This window comes from Sminthopsis crassicaudata, chromosome 2 (genome assembly GCF_048593235.1).
Source record: "Sminthopsis crassicaudata isolate SCR6 chromosome 2, ASM4859323v1, whole genome shotgun sequence".
NCBI classification, from domain to species: Eukaryota; Metazoa; Chordata; class Mammalia; order Dasyuromorphia; family Dasyuridae; genus Sminthopsis; species Sminthopsis crassicaudata.
The window spans coordinates 267,864,212-267,878,721 of record NC_133618.1 but is presented as its reverse complement, the minus strand read 5'-3'; the positions used below and the strand labels follow the sequence as shown (position 1 = coordinate 267,878,721).

General features: G+C 36.6%; 1 long non-coding RNA gene across 1 annotated transcript; it reads right to left on the bottom strand.

Moving 5' to 3' along the window:
* Positions 1-2,117: 2,117 nt before the first annotated feature.
* On the bottom strand, positions 2,118-14,178 carry LOC141553459 (uncharacterized). The gene is made up of 4 exons (XR_012485459.1): positions 14,090-14,178; positions 11,429-11,480; positions 5,669-5,733; positions 2,118-2,367 (listed from the first exon to the last, which is right to left on the bottom strand). It is a non-coding gene; the product is annotated as an uncharacterized LOC141553459 (long non-coding RNA).
* Positions 14,179-14,510: the final 332 nt, after the last annotated feature.

The window sequence follows — 14,510 nt, the reverse complement described above, 5'->3', positions numbered from 1 at the left end:
CCATTGGAGTTGAAAAAATAAAGGAGAGATGGGGTAGCATAGTCAAACCTGCACTTTATTTTTTTTTTAACAGATAATATAGTATATTTTTCTCAATAATATTTTATTTTTCCAAATACATGTAAAGATAGGTTTCAACATTCATTTTTTGTAAGATTTTGTGTTCCAAATTTTTCTCCTCCCACTATTAACCTTCTTTCTCCCTACCAAGACAGCAAGCAATCTGATATGGGTTATACATGTCATGTTTTACAAGAAAAATCTAACTAAAAGGGAAAAGACACAAGAAAGAAAAAAGTAAACCAACTGTAAAAAGGTGAAAATAGTATGCTTTAATTCACTTTCAGTTTCCATAATTTTCTCTCTGGATGTAGATGTCATTTTTCATCTCAAGTCTATTGGAATTGGCTTGGGTCACCATATTGCTGAGAAGTGCTAAGTCAATCATAGTTAATCATCATACAATCTTTCTTTTACTGTATACGATGTTCTCTTGGTTCTGCTCACTTCACTTAGCATCAGTTCATGTAAATCAGGGATTTTTTGAAATCAGTCTGTTCATCATTTTTTAATAGAACAATAATATTCTATTTCATTCATATGCCATAACTTATTCAGCCATTTCCCAACTGATGGGCACTCACTCAATTTCCAGTTCCTTATCACTACCAAAAAAAAAAAAAAACCAGCTTTAAATTTTTGCACATGTGGGTCCTTTTCCCTTTTTATGATCTCTTGGGGATACAACCCCAGAAGAGACACTGCTGGATCAAAGGGTATGAACAGAAACCTGCACTTTAGGAAGATCACTTTTGGATCTGGGGGAGCTGGGGAGGTTACCTAAAGAAGAGTGAACCAGCAGCCTAAGCCAGAAAAGAAACAGGTCAAAGCTTTTATGCAAATTAGCAATGGGATGGGGCAAGTAAGAAGCTACTTCATATCCAGCTTAGGCAAAATAGGGAGATTCAATCTCCCCTGCTCCCCTAATTTTTACCTAGTTCAACTGGTTTACTTTATAGATAAAGAAATTGAAACCCAGGGTGATTTAATGACTTGAATCATGTCCTAATGTGTGCAGAACTAGACTGAGTCAGAAAGCCAAGGTGTTAGTCAGTCACTGGGCAGTCACCATGACTGACCATGGGCAGGTCACTTGACTGGACTTCCCTTCATCTTTAAAACGGTAAGAACAATGCCTACAGGACAGTTGTTTATAAACTGCAAAATATTACAAAACACAAGTCTCAGCTTTACCCACCTAATTACCTATGCAGTGTTTTGTGTGAGAAGTTTGTGTCTCCCCAACTGGTGAGCTCCTTGAAGGGGAATCTTTCTGTTTGCTTTTGTCTCTTCCTTTGGGTACCTAGCACCAGAAACAGTGTGAATGCCCTCCCAGTTTGTTGCCATGACAACTCCATTTGGAGTTTAGCCCCTAAAAGTCATACCTGCTTCTAGGAAAACAGTGCAGCAATTAACAAGGTTGAAAAAATATCCCAAAGAGAAAATGAAAAAAAAAAAAAAAGAAAGAAAGAAAAGTCAACTTCTCTTTCATAGAGTTGGGAAACACTTGGAATTGTTCATGAATGGAGCTTTTCCTATCACAGAAGACCCGAAACACCTGGAGAGGGCAGTGAAGAGCTGAAATAAAAACTGCATCATGGTCAGAATAGGACACAGAGCTGACCCTAACAGAATTCCCAGTTCTTATGAAATATTTCCATAATGAAATGTGGGCTTTTATTTTTTTAATTTTAAAATAACTAACTACTCCAATATCTTTGCCAAGAAAACCCAATAAATTGTATTAGCATGTGTCAACTCTGAAAAACAAAAGACCCAAGAGTCCCAGAGATTATGCAACTGCTGTCAATTCTGAAAATACCATAGTGCTCACAACCATAGTTAACCCTGAGAACAGTAAAGAACTCACATAAGTTATTAAAACCAGTCAATTCCAGGAAATAAAATATAAATAAGCAAACAAACAAACAAACAAAACAAAGAGCTAACTGGTCTTAAACAGAAAAACTTTATTCTGTTGAAGGAGGTAAACTAGACATATTATGGAACCTTCTTTTTAGTATGGGCAAGTCTAAATACATATACCAATGGCTACACAGTGACAATGAGGAGAAATAGCAACAATGAAACAAGTTTGATTCATAGCAGGGCTTTATGACCAGAACATGGTGTCTGTAGGTCCTTGCCAGAGTTCAGGAATCAATCACCTGGGGATGATACGGAAATACTTCTGGGATTTTGCTGTGACTGAGTTCACGTAGAGGGTGAGCACAAAGGATTGTTGTTACGCCAAGCACAGGGCACAGCTTGCTCTCTGGACCTAAGCTCTGGAAAACAGGGGGTCTCCTAATAGTAAAAAAAGAGGGGTAGTCTTGGCAGAGGGATCTATGGTCCATGAGGTCACAAAGAGTCATATATAACTGAACAACAACATACATAGCTAGACATTTTAGTAGAAACAAATTCTTTCAGAAATATACGTTTTAATCTTTCTTATCTTTCTATAGAATCAATATCCAACATGAATGAATTTCCTTTTTCTTTTGATGAGTATATAGTAATTTATTAATGTGTTCAATAGACACTCCCTCCTACACACATCAGAAAATAAACAGCAAAGCAGAAACCTGAGATGTAGATTAAGATGTAGATGTGTGTTTTACCAGTCATGAAGTGACTAGCCATGCTTCCTGCTTAGGTATTGCTTATAGGAGAAGGGAGGAAGGAAGGAAGGAAGGAAGGAAGGAAGGAAGGAAGGAAGGAAGGAAGGAAGGAAGGAAGGAAGGAAGGAAGGAAGGAAGGAAGGAAGGAAGGAAGGAAGGAAGGAAGGAAGGAAGGAAGGAAGGAAGGAAGGAAGGAAGGAAGGGAGGGAGGAAGGAAGGAAGATGATGATTTACTTTTTTTGTTGTGTTGACTTGTCCAAGGTCACATAGCTAGTAAATGTCTCAGACTGGATTTGAACTCAGGTCCATCCAGACTTCAGGCCCACTAGCCACTTACCTCTTATACAGTGACTACAGTAATGTAAATAAAAACAATATTGAAAGATTTCAAAATCCAAATCATTGCAATGACTAAACTTTATTACTTCATAATGAGTGTTATGAAGAAAGTTAAAAGTAAAACATATCTCATGCCTCTGGACAGAGAGATGGTAGAACATAGGTGGGATATTAGATAGATAGACAGGCAGACACATTAGCGATAAACAGACAGATGTTTGCATACACGCAGCAAAAGTTAAAAATATTTCCAATGTATTACTTTGTTTTGCTTGACTATACTTCTTTAAGAGAATTCTCATTTGGGAATAGAGGCATTAGTGGAAAATGATAAGGATATTTTTAAAAGAAAATAGAATCCATCAATCTTTTAAACAATTCAGAGGTTTAGAACAGAGTTGTGCCTTTTCCTACTGGCTCCCTACCTAGATCAATCAATCTACAAATATTTATTAAGCATCTACTAAGTGCCAGGTACTGTAGATCTGGATCAAACAATATCAAAGAAACTCATTCAAATCAGCCCTGGTCCCAGAACAGGGAGGGACTTTAAAGGGACAGGCTTTCCTTTTCAGTGGTTGCTTGGGATAGAATCACCATATTTAGGAGTTACACTTCTAAAATTATTAGCTTAATAATTTAGAACTGGAAGGGACAGGAGCAACTTTGCCCAAAGTGTCCAAGTAGTTTTTTTTTTTATGTCAAGAACCCATTTGACAGAAATTTAGTGAAACCTATGGAGTCCTTAAAATGTTTTTAAATGCATAAAATAAAATACAAGAATTAAAGAGGAAATCAAACATCCCCTTATCAAAATCTTTGTCAGTTTTTGTTGTTATTGTTATTGTTGGTTTTGCCTTGTTTTTTCAATTTCATGGATCCCAGGTTAAACATCCCTGTTCAAACTAATCACTTTAATTTTACAAATGAAAAAACAAATCCTGAGAGAAAAATTTGCACAATTTGTTCAAGGTCACAAAGTCAACAAGAATCCCAGGCATAATTTGGATCAGAACCTCTTATTCCAGAAGTAGTGCTTCCCCTTATAAATTCTACATTGCCTCCTATAGTCCTTTTTCACTTTTGATCTTATTTTTCTTGTGCAGAATGACAAATATGGAATTGTGTTTATTAGAACTAAACATGTTTAATCTATATCAGATTGCTTGATATTTTGGGAAGGGGGAAGGAGGGAGAGAGGGAGAAAAGTTTAGAACGCAAGGTTTTGCAAAGGTGAATGTTAAAAACTATCTTTGCATGTATTTTGGAAAATAAAATACTATCATAAAAAAGAAGAGAAAAAAGTAAGAGAGAGCTTCTATAAAACAATTTTAGCCAAAAAAATTATATAAAGATACTGAGACAAAAGAGCATGTCTGATTTGGCCAGTTTTATATACCAGGTACATATGAATAATATAAGAAGCTAGAAACTTCTAGAAGCTCCATGTCTTTCCCATTCTGAACTCCCAATTTGACCTTATTTCAAAGCCCTACTCATTGTTATTTAGCCCCAAAGAACAGGTTATTTACAAGCAATTGAGATGTCATCTGATGTCTAGGCAAATTCAGACTCCAGACCTAGCAACCTACAAGCATTTATTAAACCTTAGCTTACTCCTACCTGTATAAACACATACTCCCTCTTACACAGAATAAGTAATCATTATTATAATTGGTCAATGTTTCTTAAGTCCTGAGCAGTACATCCAGATTCTTCCTTTCCAACCTAACCTTAGAAAATTTATTAGGATATTTAACACAGTCCTCAGAGTCCTGTTGTTAGCTTGGTCTGAATGAGATTAGGATTTAAACCTAGATCTGGACCTATTATCCTACTTCAAAGATCAACTCAGATGCCATATTTGATTTAAGACCTTTCCTAGTCCCTGCAGATATTAATGGGCCTCCTCCAAAATTACCATTTATTTTGTATTCATGCATATGCAGTAACCTCAAATACAGTATAAGGTTCTTGGAGAATGCTTTAATATTTGACATTTTTTATCTCCAACGCCTTGTGCAGAGACTAAAATATAATACTCATTTATTATTTCCTAGTTGGCAAATTATTCAATAATTTGCCAACTAGGAAATAATAAATGAGTATTTTATTTTATTATTGAATAATGACATATGACTTGACCAAATGAATTGATTAAAACTTTAATATTGCTACGTCTCAATAAGTACAAAGAAAGAATCCTGAGAAATGATATAATTATTTGAAATCCTATTGTATGTTTCTACTGGGCTACAACCAATTACCATGTTATATATAAAACTTTAAATAATGCAGATGTAAAAAATACAACCACATTATGGGACTATTTATTTGAAATATTCAGGGCCTATTTATAGTAAAGAGATATAAAAGTGAGCAGAACTATTCCTTGAAGGATTATATTGATAGATCCCATGGTGTGTATCACCTATCACACTGATCCTGATGCAATTCTGAGTATCAGTGACAAGACCCCTTGCAGAGTATTTGTGCAGTGCTATTAGTCTTGTAGGAAAACTCAAAAAATTGAGTTTTTACTAAAGTGATCAAGAAAGACAGCTAAGTTACATAGTGGGAAAAGTTCCAGATAAGAACTCAAAACACCCAACATTATGAGTTCAAATCCTGCCTCAGATACTTACTAGCTGTATGGCCTTCGGCAACACACTTACCCTGCTTGTCTCAGTTTCTTCATCTATAAAATTATCTAGAGAAGGAAAAAAAGCAAACCAGTGTAGTATCTTTGCCAAGAAAACCCCAAATGAGGTCACAAAAATCAGACATGACTGAAAAATGATCGAACAAGTAATCAATAAGAGTGCATTATAATATAAGTTTCCTGAGGGCAGGGATTGTTTTAGTTTTAGTTTTTGCATCCCTAGAGACTAACATTTTACCAGTTTGGTAGCAACTAATATCTATTTAATTGAACTCCTCTGCCTTAAGAGGAAATTATTCCAACATTGGGCCTATAATTGCTAAGAAACTATATCTCCATATTATCTTGAATACCATTCTCCTAAGTCGGATTTTCAGTAATGTTCTCCAGAAAGGCAGGTTAATGCAATGAAGAGAGCAGCAGTGGACTTGAAGTTAGGAAGACCCAGGTTCAGACTTGGTCCTCGTATGGACAAGTCTCTTAACTTGTCTTAGCCTTGGTTCCTTATCTGTAAAATGGGGATGATAATAATGATAATAATATTTAGCCTTGTAGAGGTGTTGTAAAGTTCAAGGATATAACATCACAGATTTAGAGCTGAAAAGGGTCTTAGAAGTCATTTAGTTCAACTCCCTCTTTTTATAAATAAGGAAGCTAGAAAAATGATTTGTCCAAATTTCTACAAGTAGAAAGCAATAGAGACAAGATTTGACTTTAGGTGTCTTCACACCAAATCTATCAATCTTTCCATTGTAGCTCTCTGTATCACAAAATGATATATGCATATTTTAAATGTCCCAGTCATCTCCACATTATTCCATCTGATCTCCAGCTCTCATTCTCAGGTTTCCCACTATGAAAGCTGACACTTTGCTCCCAGATCCTCTCATTCTAATAGATAAGCCTTACTATCTCCTCTACTCTTATTTATATGTTGTCTTCCTCCATTAGAATGTAAGCTCCTCAAGACTTATATAAACAGATGCTGAGTGAAGTGAGAAGAATCAGGAGATTCTATCCACAGTAACAGCAATACTGTGCAATAATCAACTATGACAGATTTAGCTCTTCTCAGGAATGAGGTAATCCAAGACAGTTTCAATAAACTAGTGATGGCAAATGCCATCCACATCCCAAAAAACAACTATGGAATCTGGATGCAGATCAAAACATACTATTTCCCCTTGTTTGTTGTTGTTTTTCTTTCTTGTGGTTTTTCCCTTTTATTCTGAGTCTTCTTTCACAATATAACTATTATAAAAATATATTGAGCATGATTGTACACGTATAACTTATATCAGATTGCTTGCTTTTTTGGGAGGTGGGGAGAGTAAAAAAAGGAGAGAAAAAAATTTGGAGTTCAAAATCTTACAAAGATGAATGTTGAAAACTATCTTTACATGTAATTGGAAACAAATTAAATACTATTAATTTTTTTAAATGAAAGATTCTTGAGGATGGACTACCTTATTTATTTATAATTATATCTTCAACCTTCAACACAGTGCCTGGCACATATTAGGCTTTCAATAAATGTTTTCATCTATCTTATCATGATCATTTAATAATGATTTTATTACTAAATCCAGTCAACACCTATGCTCACCATAGAAGCTATTCGAATTAAGAAGTGTGAAGAAATGGTTATCATACAGTCATATGCATGTTAGCATCTCTGATTGAAAATGGGAGTGTGATGCTATATCATGGGTGCAAATGGAGTGTGGGTCAATGTGCTTGACTCATTCTTGGGGACCATTCCCTTTGACCTGGGCAGATTCCCACAAAGCACATGCACTATGTATGTACCTGTATCTAATATACATACAGCGGTGGAACTACAATTGAAAGGGACTTCATGAACTATCATATTGGTTGATTCAGCAGCTTTTCAGGCTGTTTGTATGTTTGCCTGAACCCCTGGAAGGTAGCCTACTCTGTCTGCCATTTCTAGGATGAGGGACAGAACAACTATTGAAGCTTACCCTAAAAACTATGAACACCATCCTGGGAATTTAGTGAAACTGTTTCATAGAGGTTTACTAAACCCTCTAATCAATAGAACAGAAATGGAAAGGAAGAAGGAAGGTGGGGAAGTATCATAGGTTTAAAGTTAGAAAGGAGGTTAGAGGCAATTAAGAACAACCATTTTCATTTTACAAGTTGAGTACCAAAAGATAGTGACTTGTCTTCCTAGCTGTGTAACTCTGGGCAAGTCACTTAACTCTAAATGCTTCGGAGGAGGAGGAGGAGGAGTTGGAGGAGGAGGAGGAGGAGGAGGAGGAAGAAGAGGAGGAGGAGGAGGAGGAGGAGGAGGAGGAGGAGGAGGAGGAGGAGGAGGAGGAGGAGGAGGAGGAAGAGGAGGAGGAGGAGGAGGAGGAGGAGGAGGAGGAGGAGGAGGAGGAGGAGGAGGAGGAGGAGGAGGAGGAGAAGAAGATGATGATGATGATAGTGGCTTGCCTAGGATAAGCTAATAAGTGTCTGAGGCAAGATTTTGGACCAATTAATCAATCAATAAACATTTATTAAGTATCTCCTATGTGCCAAGCACTGAACTAAGCCCTGGGAATACAAAAAGAAGCAAAAAAACAGTCCTTGCCCTTGAAAAGCTTACAATCTAAGGGGGGAAGAGAATGTGCAAATAGATAAAAATAAGATAAGACTTTCCAACTTTCCCTGTAATAGTTTTAATATATTATGGATCAGCATAAGAAATTAAATGGAAATTTCAGGGAAGTTTTGTAAAAGCCACAGACAATAGGAAAAATCCAGCAGATAAGACAGGAAAAAGTTTAGAAACTCAGTAATGCATAAAAATATATGTATAGTATTGCATAATATCAACCCACATTTTACAATAAGATATTATATACACCCTACAAAAGAAAAAAGAAAAAAATTCAGTCCTCTTCTTTTGGTTAGGACCAAAAAATTTTATGAGGATTTATCAGATTATGGAGGAGGGTACCACATCCTTAAACCCAGTGAAGTAGAAGGAATAACTATAAAAAATAAATAAATAAAAATAAAACAAAGCAAGCTATATTGATAAATAGGAAACAATCAATGGAGGGAAGTCACTAGAATTGAGAGGGGTTAGCAATACCCTGTCATCTTGTGAATAACATTTTTTTCCCTGAGGCAATTAGGGTTAAGTGACTTGCCCAGGGACACACAGCTAGGACGAGTTAAGTGTCTGAGTTAGATTTGAACTGAGGTCCTCCTGACTTCAGGGTTGGTGCTCTATCCACTGCACCACCTATCTGCCCCTGCAAATAATATTTTTCAAACCAATCACAAAAACAATTTTTTGCCAATCTAGGGTCAGATTTCTGAAATTTCTTTCCCAAAATAATCCTTGGCTCATTAATCATTTTCAACTTATGTTTCTCGATTAAGATCTAGATTTTTTTTTTGTCTGGAGTTCAAAAATTCCCATAGACTGAATCTTGCATTCCTGAAAATTCCCCTATACTTTTAGAAACTACAGGGTGGTGAATTTAAGCAGAAGCCATCTCATAGCATTTTATAAGTTTCCAAAGTTCTGGGGGAAAGGAGACTTGAATGGAAAAATGACTCCAGAATTTATGTCACATCAAAAGTAAAAAAGGACTAAAAGACATGCATAAACTTTTATTTGTGGGCAAAGAATTGCAAATTGATGGGATGCCCATCAACTGGGAAAGGGCTGAATAAATTGTTTTATGTGATTATAATTAGATAATATTGTGCTATAAATAATGATGAACAAGATGCTCTTAGAAAAGCCTGGAAAGACTTACATGAGTTGATGCAAAGTGAAATGTACTGTGTACAAAGTAAGCTGTGAATGATTTAACTATTTTCAATAATACAATAATCCAAGATAATTCTGAAGAATTTATGATGAAAAATGCTATCCATTCCTGAATAAAAATTGAAGCATGCTTTTTTAAAATTTTTATTTATTTTTCTTGAGGTTTTTTTTTTCTAAATTTATGTTTTCTTTTACTATATGACTATAAAAATGTTTTGCATTTTAACCGATATTGAACTCTTTACCTTCTCAATAAGGGATGGGAAAGGGATGAAGGAATAGAATTTGGAATTCAAATTTTAAAAATAATAAAATGCTTTTCACGTGAAACAAAATGCTACATAAAAAGTTAAAAATTTTAAAAAGTGCTCCATATAGCAGTTACTAGATAGTGAATGAATGAATGATTTGTATTTTCATTGCTATTTCTGGACTCCTAGTAGAGACTAGGCCTCTATTATACCCACTGTTCCTAAGAACTCACACTGAGGAAATCCATATACTTTTGACATTAAAGCAGCATCCCTCCCCATGAAGGAAAAATTGTATGATATTTGCAAAAAGACTTGGAGTTTTTAAGAAAAATGTTATATGAACAACTACAATGTATCCCCAATATTATTAGTATTATCATAAATTATACTCTGAACTAAGCTACATTTTAATCTTTCTCTTTTGAGCCACAGTCACAGCTCAGGCATGTTTTATAACAAGCCCCAGTGGTCTATTGCCTCCTTCCCAAACCCTATTCTTTTTTCCAGGTAGGTGGGTGTGGAATCATCACCATGTTGCTTTGTTAAGGACTGGATAGAAGAGAAAATAACAGGAAAAGTGGAGGAGTAGAAGGGAAAGGGAGGAAAAGTCTGGAATCTCTATAGCAAAGAAACCCTTCATCTAGCCAACCAAATGACTTAACTCTCCTCCCCATTCCAGATGATCTGCTTGCTCACCACCTTCTTTGTCTGATCATTTCATCTATAATTCCTCATACCACACACCTGAGCCTGGAAACCCTCACTCAACTTCATTTCCCTTTGATACTCCCATGGACTGCTAAAAATCCCACCTCCTACACAAGTCTCTAGTAATTCACAGAAACTAAGGTTGTGGTTTGTCTCCAAATTCATTTGTCTGAACACGTTATTTCCCAGCTCTCACTTATCTTTTTATTAAGGAAGGGCAATGGAATATAATACTCTGGACTAGGAGCTATTAGAGTTGGCTTTAAGCCCTGATTTTACTACAAATTAGCTGTCTTATCTTGGCCAAATGACTTAATAATAGAATATTATACACTGTGATGCAATATAGCAAAAAACAATACAATGCAATACAATGATTAAATGTCTACTCTGCACAAAGCCCTTATGGCATACTAAGGCCCAGAAGCATGGTCCTCTCCTCAATCAATCAATCCCTAAGCATTTTGTAAATGCCTATGTGTGCCAGGCACTGTGTCCACTCCTGGGGACAAAAATCAAACAAACTCTGTCCTAGCTTGGGAGTGGAGTAGAACTTAAAACAACTCCTCTCTGCCTCCAAGGAGCTTATAGTTAGTGTAGAATAAAGATGACATCAACACAATTAGCTATACAACCATATTTGGTCTACTCAGAGAGTGACAAAATATAATGCTAAGTGAGGTGTGATTGAGAACTCAGCAAATTCAAGGAAGACTTCGTGGAGGAAAGGACATTTCTTAAAGAAAGGGGACGGATTTATCTCACAAAGGGGAGGAAATAGAGCTTTTGAATTGTGGAATAGTATGAATAAAGATAAGGAAAAGTGAGGAACCAGCATAGATTCTGGGTATAGAGAATAATCTGGACTGCAGCCTGCATGATTTATTTTGTTATCTATGAACACAGTGGGGAAGTGGGGGGAAAGAGGTCAGGGCCTGGGGTCAGAAAGACTGATCTTAGTTGAAATCTGGCCTCAGATACTTACTTGATGTGTGTCGCTACTCTAGTTGATATCCTGTTTGCCTCAATTTTCTTATCTGTAAATTGAGATGCAGGAAGAAATGGTAAGTCAATCCTGTGTCTTTGTCAAGAAAACCCACAAATAGGGACATGAAAAGTCAGACCCAACTGAAGTGATTTTATGACAAGGTTCTACTCAGCAGAATATCAATTCCTTGAGGACAAAGCTTTTTTTGTCCTTCATTTTAAAAACACAATCCCAAGTATATAGTATATATTATTTATTGACTTATTGATTTTGCTCTTTTTTTTTGTACCTTTTAAAATGTTTATGGATTGATTGTTTGAGGAGAGTACCATACCTCTGGGTGTCTCCTCACCTGTAAAATGAGGGTGTTGGACTAAATGTTCTCTGTGGTTCCTTCTCCTTTTAATGTTCTACAATATAAGAACCAAAAATGTCTAAAAGCTATCTAAAAACTGCACAGAGAATTTTATTTATTACATGAATCAAATAAATGAGAAAGCATTAATTAGGCACTGATGATGTGCCAGAAACTGTGTTGAGAGGAAATCAAAACAATCCCTGCTCTTAGGCAACCCACTTGTAATGGGGGAGGAGGGGTGGGATACAAGATATCTAAATGAGTGAGTTGCAAGGTGGAAGACAGGCCGCTGGGGACAGCAACAGGAGAGATGTAAGGGCTTATATGTCCTTAAGGCTCATCAGTGAGTCAAAAGGCAGTCCCCAGGGCCCAGAAGCCAGAGTGACCAAGTCTATCATTAGACTCTTTGCCCATCTAAGATATGTCTGTTTCAAAAAGTGGAGCAGGTCTCATCTATCACCCCTGGGAAGGAAGGCATCTCCCTAGGAGAATGGGAATTCTGGGTTTTTTCCTGCAAGAATGGGGATAGAGAAGGAAGCAGGTATCAGTGTCCAGGCAGGCAAGGAGAAAGGTAAAGGACCAGAAGATTGAAGAAGAGTTCTTAATCTATCAGATTCTTTAATAATCCATTGGTAGTGGGCAGACTTGGCAGGGACACTTGGAAAATTAAGAAAGGTGTCCCCCCCCTTCCCTTTTTTCCCCAATGAACTGTCTCCAGTCAACCCTGGACTTTTCCACCAAGTCCCAGAAAACTTCTCTTGGATTAAGGCACTCCTCCCAGAATCTGGGTTTGAAGGAGGAATTCCTCTTTTTACTTATAACTGATACTGGGCACTTGCTTGTCCATTAGGATATACAATCCTCAGAGGCAGAGTTTTTTTTTTTTTTCTTCTATTTACATTCCCAGGGTTTAGCACAGTGATTGGCACATAGTAAGTACTTAATAAATATTTGTTGAGTCAGGCAGTGGAAGAGATACTGTCCAATTGTCTGAATGTATCAGACCACATCAAGGTCATCTTTTTGTTAATACAAACTTCAGAGAGCAGGAACCATGTCAATTTAAACGGTTCCTACTGTGCCTAGCCCAGTACTATGTTTATTTCTTTACCAGATGCCTTTTAACAATAGAGATGGCATAAGCATGGTCAAAAGAATTATAGCCTTAAACAGGAAATTGGTTCTTGACAGGGTAGGTTGTCATTACTGTTTGGGGACAGATCTTTGCAAATAGCATAAGGGCAAATTCTTGAAACAGGGGCTTTTTTACAGGCAATCAAAAGTTATTGAAGAAAAACGAGCTGAGGGAAAAAAAAAAAGGAAATCCTCATATCAGTTGCCTCCACATTGGAGAACTGCAGGGTCATTCACTATAAGGAAAGTCTGCCTCACTGTTCAGGGATGGGGAACCTGGTAAATTTATTTGTTGTAAATGTCAGCCTGGTTTGCATAAAATGTGCTGCCTGAGTCTTTATTTAAAACATAAAAGCTGCAGCTTTGTTCTTGAAGACTTAGATAATAAAAGGATTTCAAATAGGATCTTTGAAATGTCAATCAGATCTTGTATCTCTTAGGAACAAGGATGCTGCTGAAATGTCACCTGAAAAAAAATGTTGAAGGGAAGGGATGGTCTGGCTTTTGGAAGATGGATTCCATTGTGAATTTAAGTTCCCAATCCCCCATACAACAGAGGCTACATGAAGCTAGGAAATAATAATAATAATGATAACCTACTTTGATACAATGCATTATGAGTGACAATTTACCAAGATCCTTTCCTTATAGAAATCCTGTGAGGAATCCCAAAATCTGAATTGGAAGGGACCTCAATCATCACCTAGTCCAACCTATATCCAAAGAAGAACCCATATAATGCACAAGCAGCCATACAGCCTTGATGGAGTAAAAATAATGTTCTACCTCCCATGGCAGCAGCTTTTAGACAGCTCTATTTGCTCACATATTTGCTCTGACTTCAGTCCTAAATCTGACCTAGCAGATTTCAGCCATCACACTTTTAGACCAAAAAAAAAAAAAAGTTTAATCCTTCTATTACAGGATAATCATTCAAATATTTGACAGAATTACACCCCCCCCATTTCCACCCCTATCTTTTTTTCCCTAAATTAGATATTCCCAGTTACTTCAACCAGTCATTATGATCTGAATACCCTTCCTAGTCCTGGCTGATACTCCCCGAATAGTCTCCAACTTATTATCTTTGATGTTTTGCTAAAAAAGGAACACAATACTCTAGGTGTGCTCTAAGCAAGGTAGACCTCAGCAAAATCAGCACTTACCTAGCCTGTGACTTGTGCTATCTATCAATGGTCCTCATGTTCCAGAGAAGGTGACCAGATACCAGATAAGATCATGTAAATTGCCTTTCTGGCACTGTTTATTTTGTTCTGCATAAATTTATGTAACTCTTCCTGTTTTTTTTCCCCTAAATTCTTCATGTTCACTCTCTGTTTCAGTACAATAATACTCCACCACATTTTTAGTTTCTCACATGCAATTGATGCTTGACTGAGCTAATGGAATCCCCTATGTCTCAGCACTAAATGACCATCCAGAGTAATGTCAAACCTGAGCCACCTTGGAACCCTAAGGATTAATCAGAGATTCAGCTTTCCCCCTTTACTGGGAATTTTTTTTATCAATTTGCCCTCTGAAATTGTGATTAAAATATTATATTTCTCTCTCTCTCTCTCTCTCTCT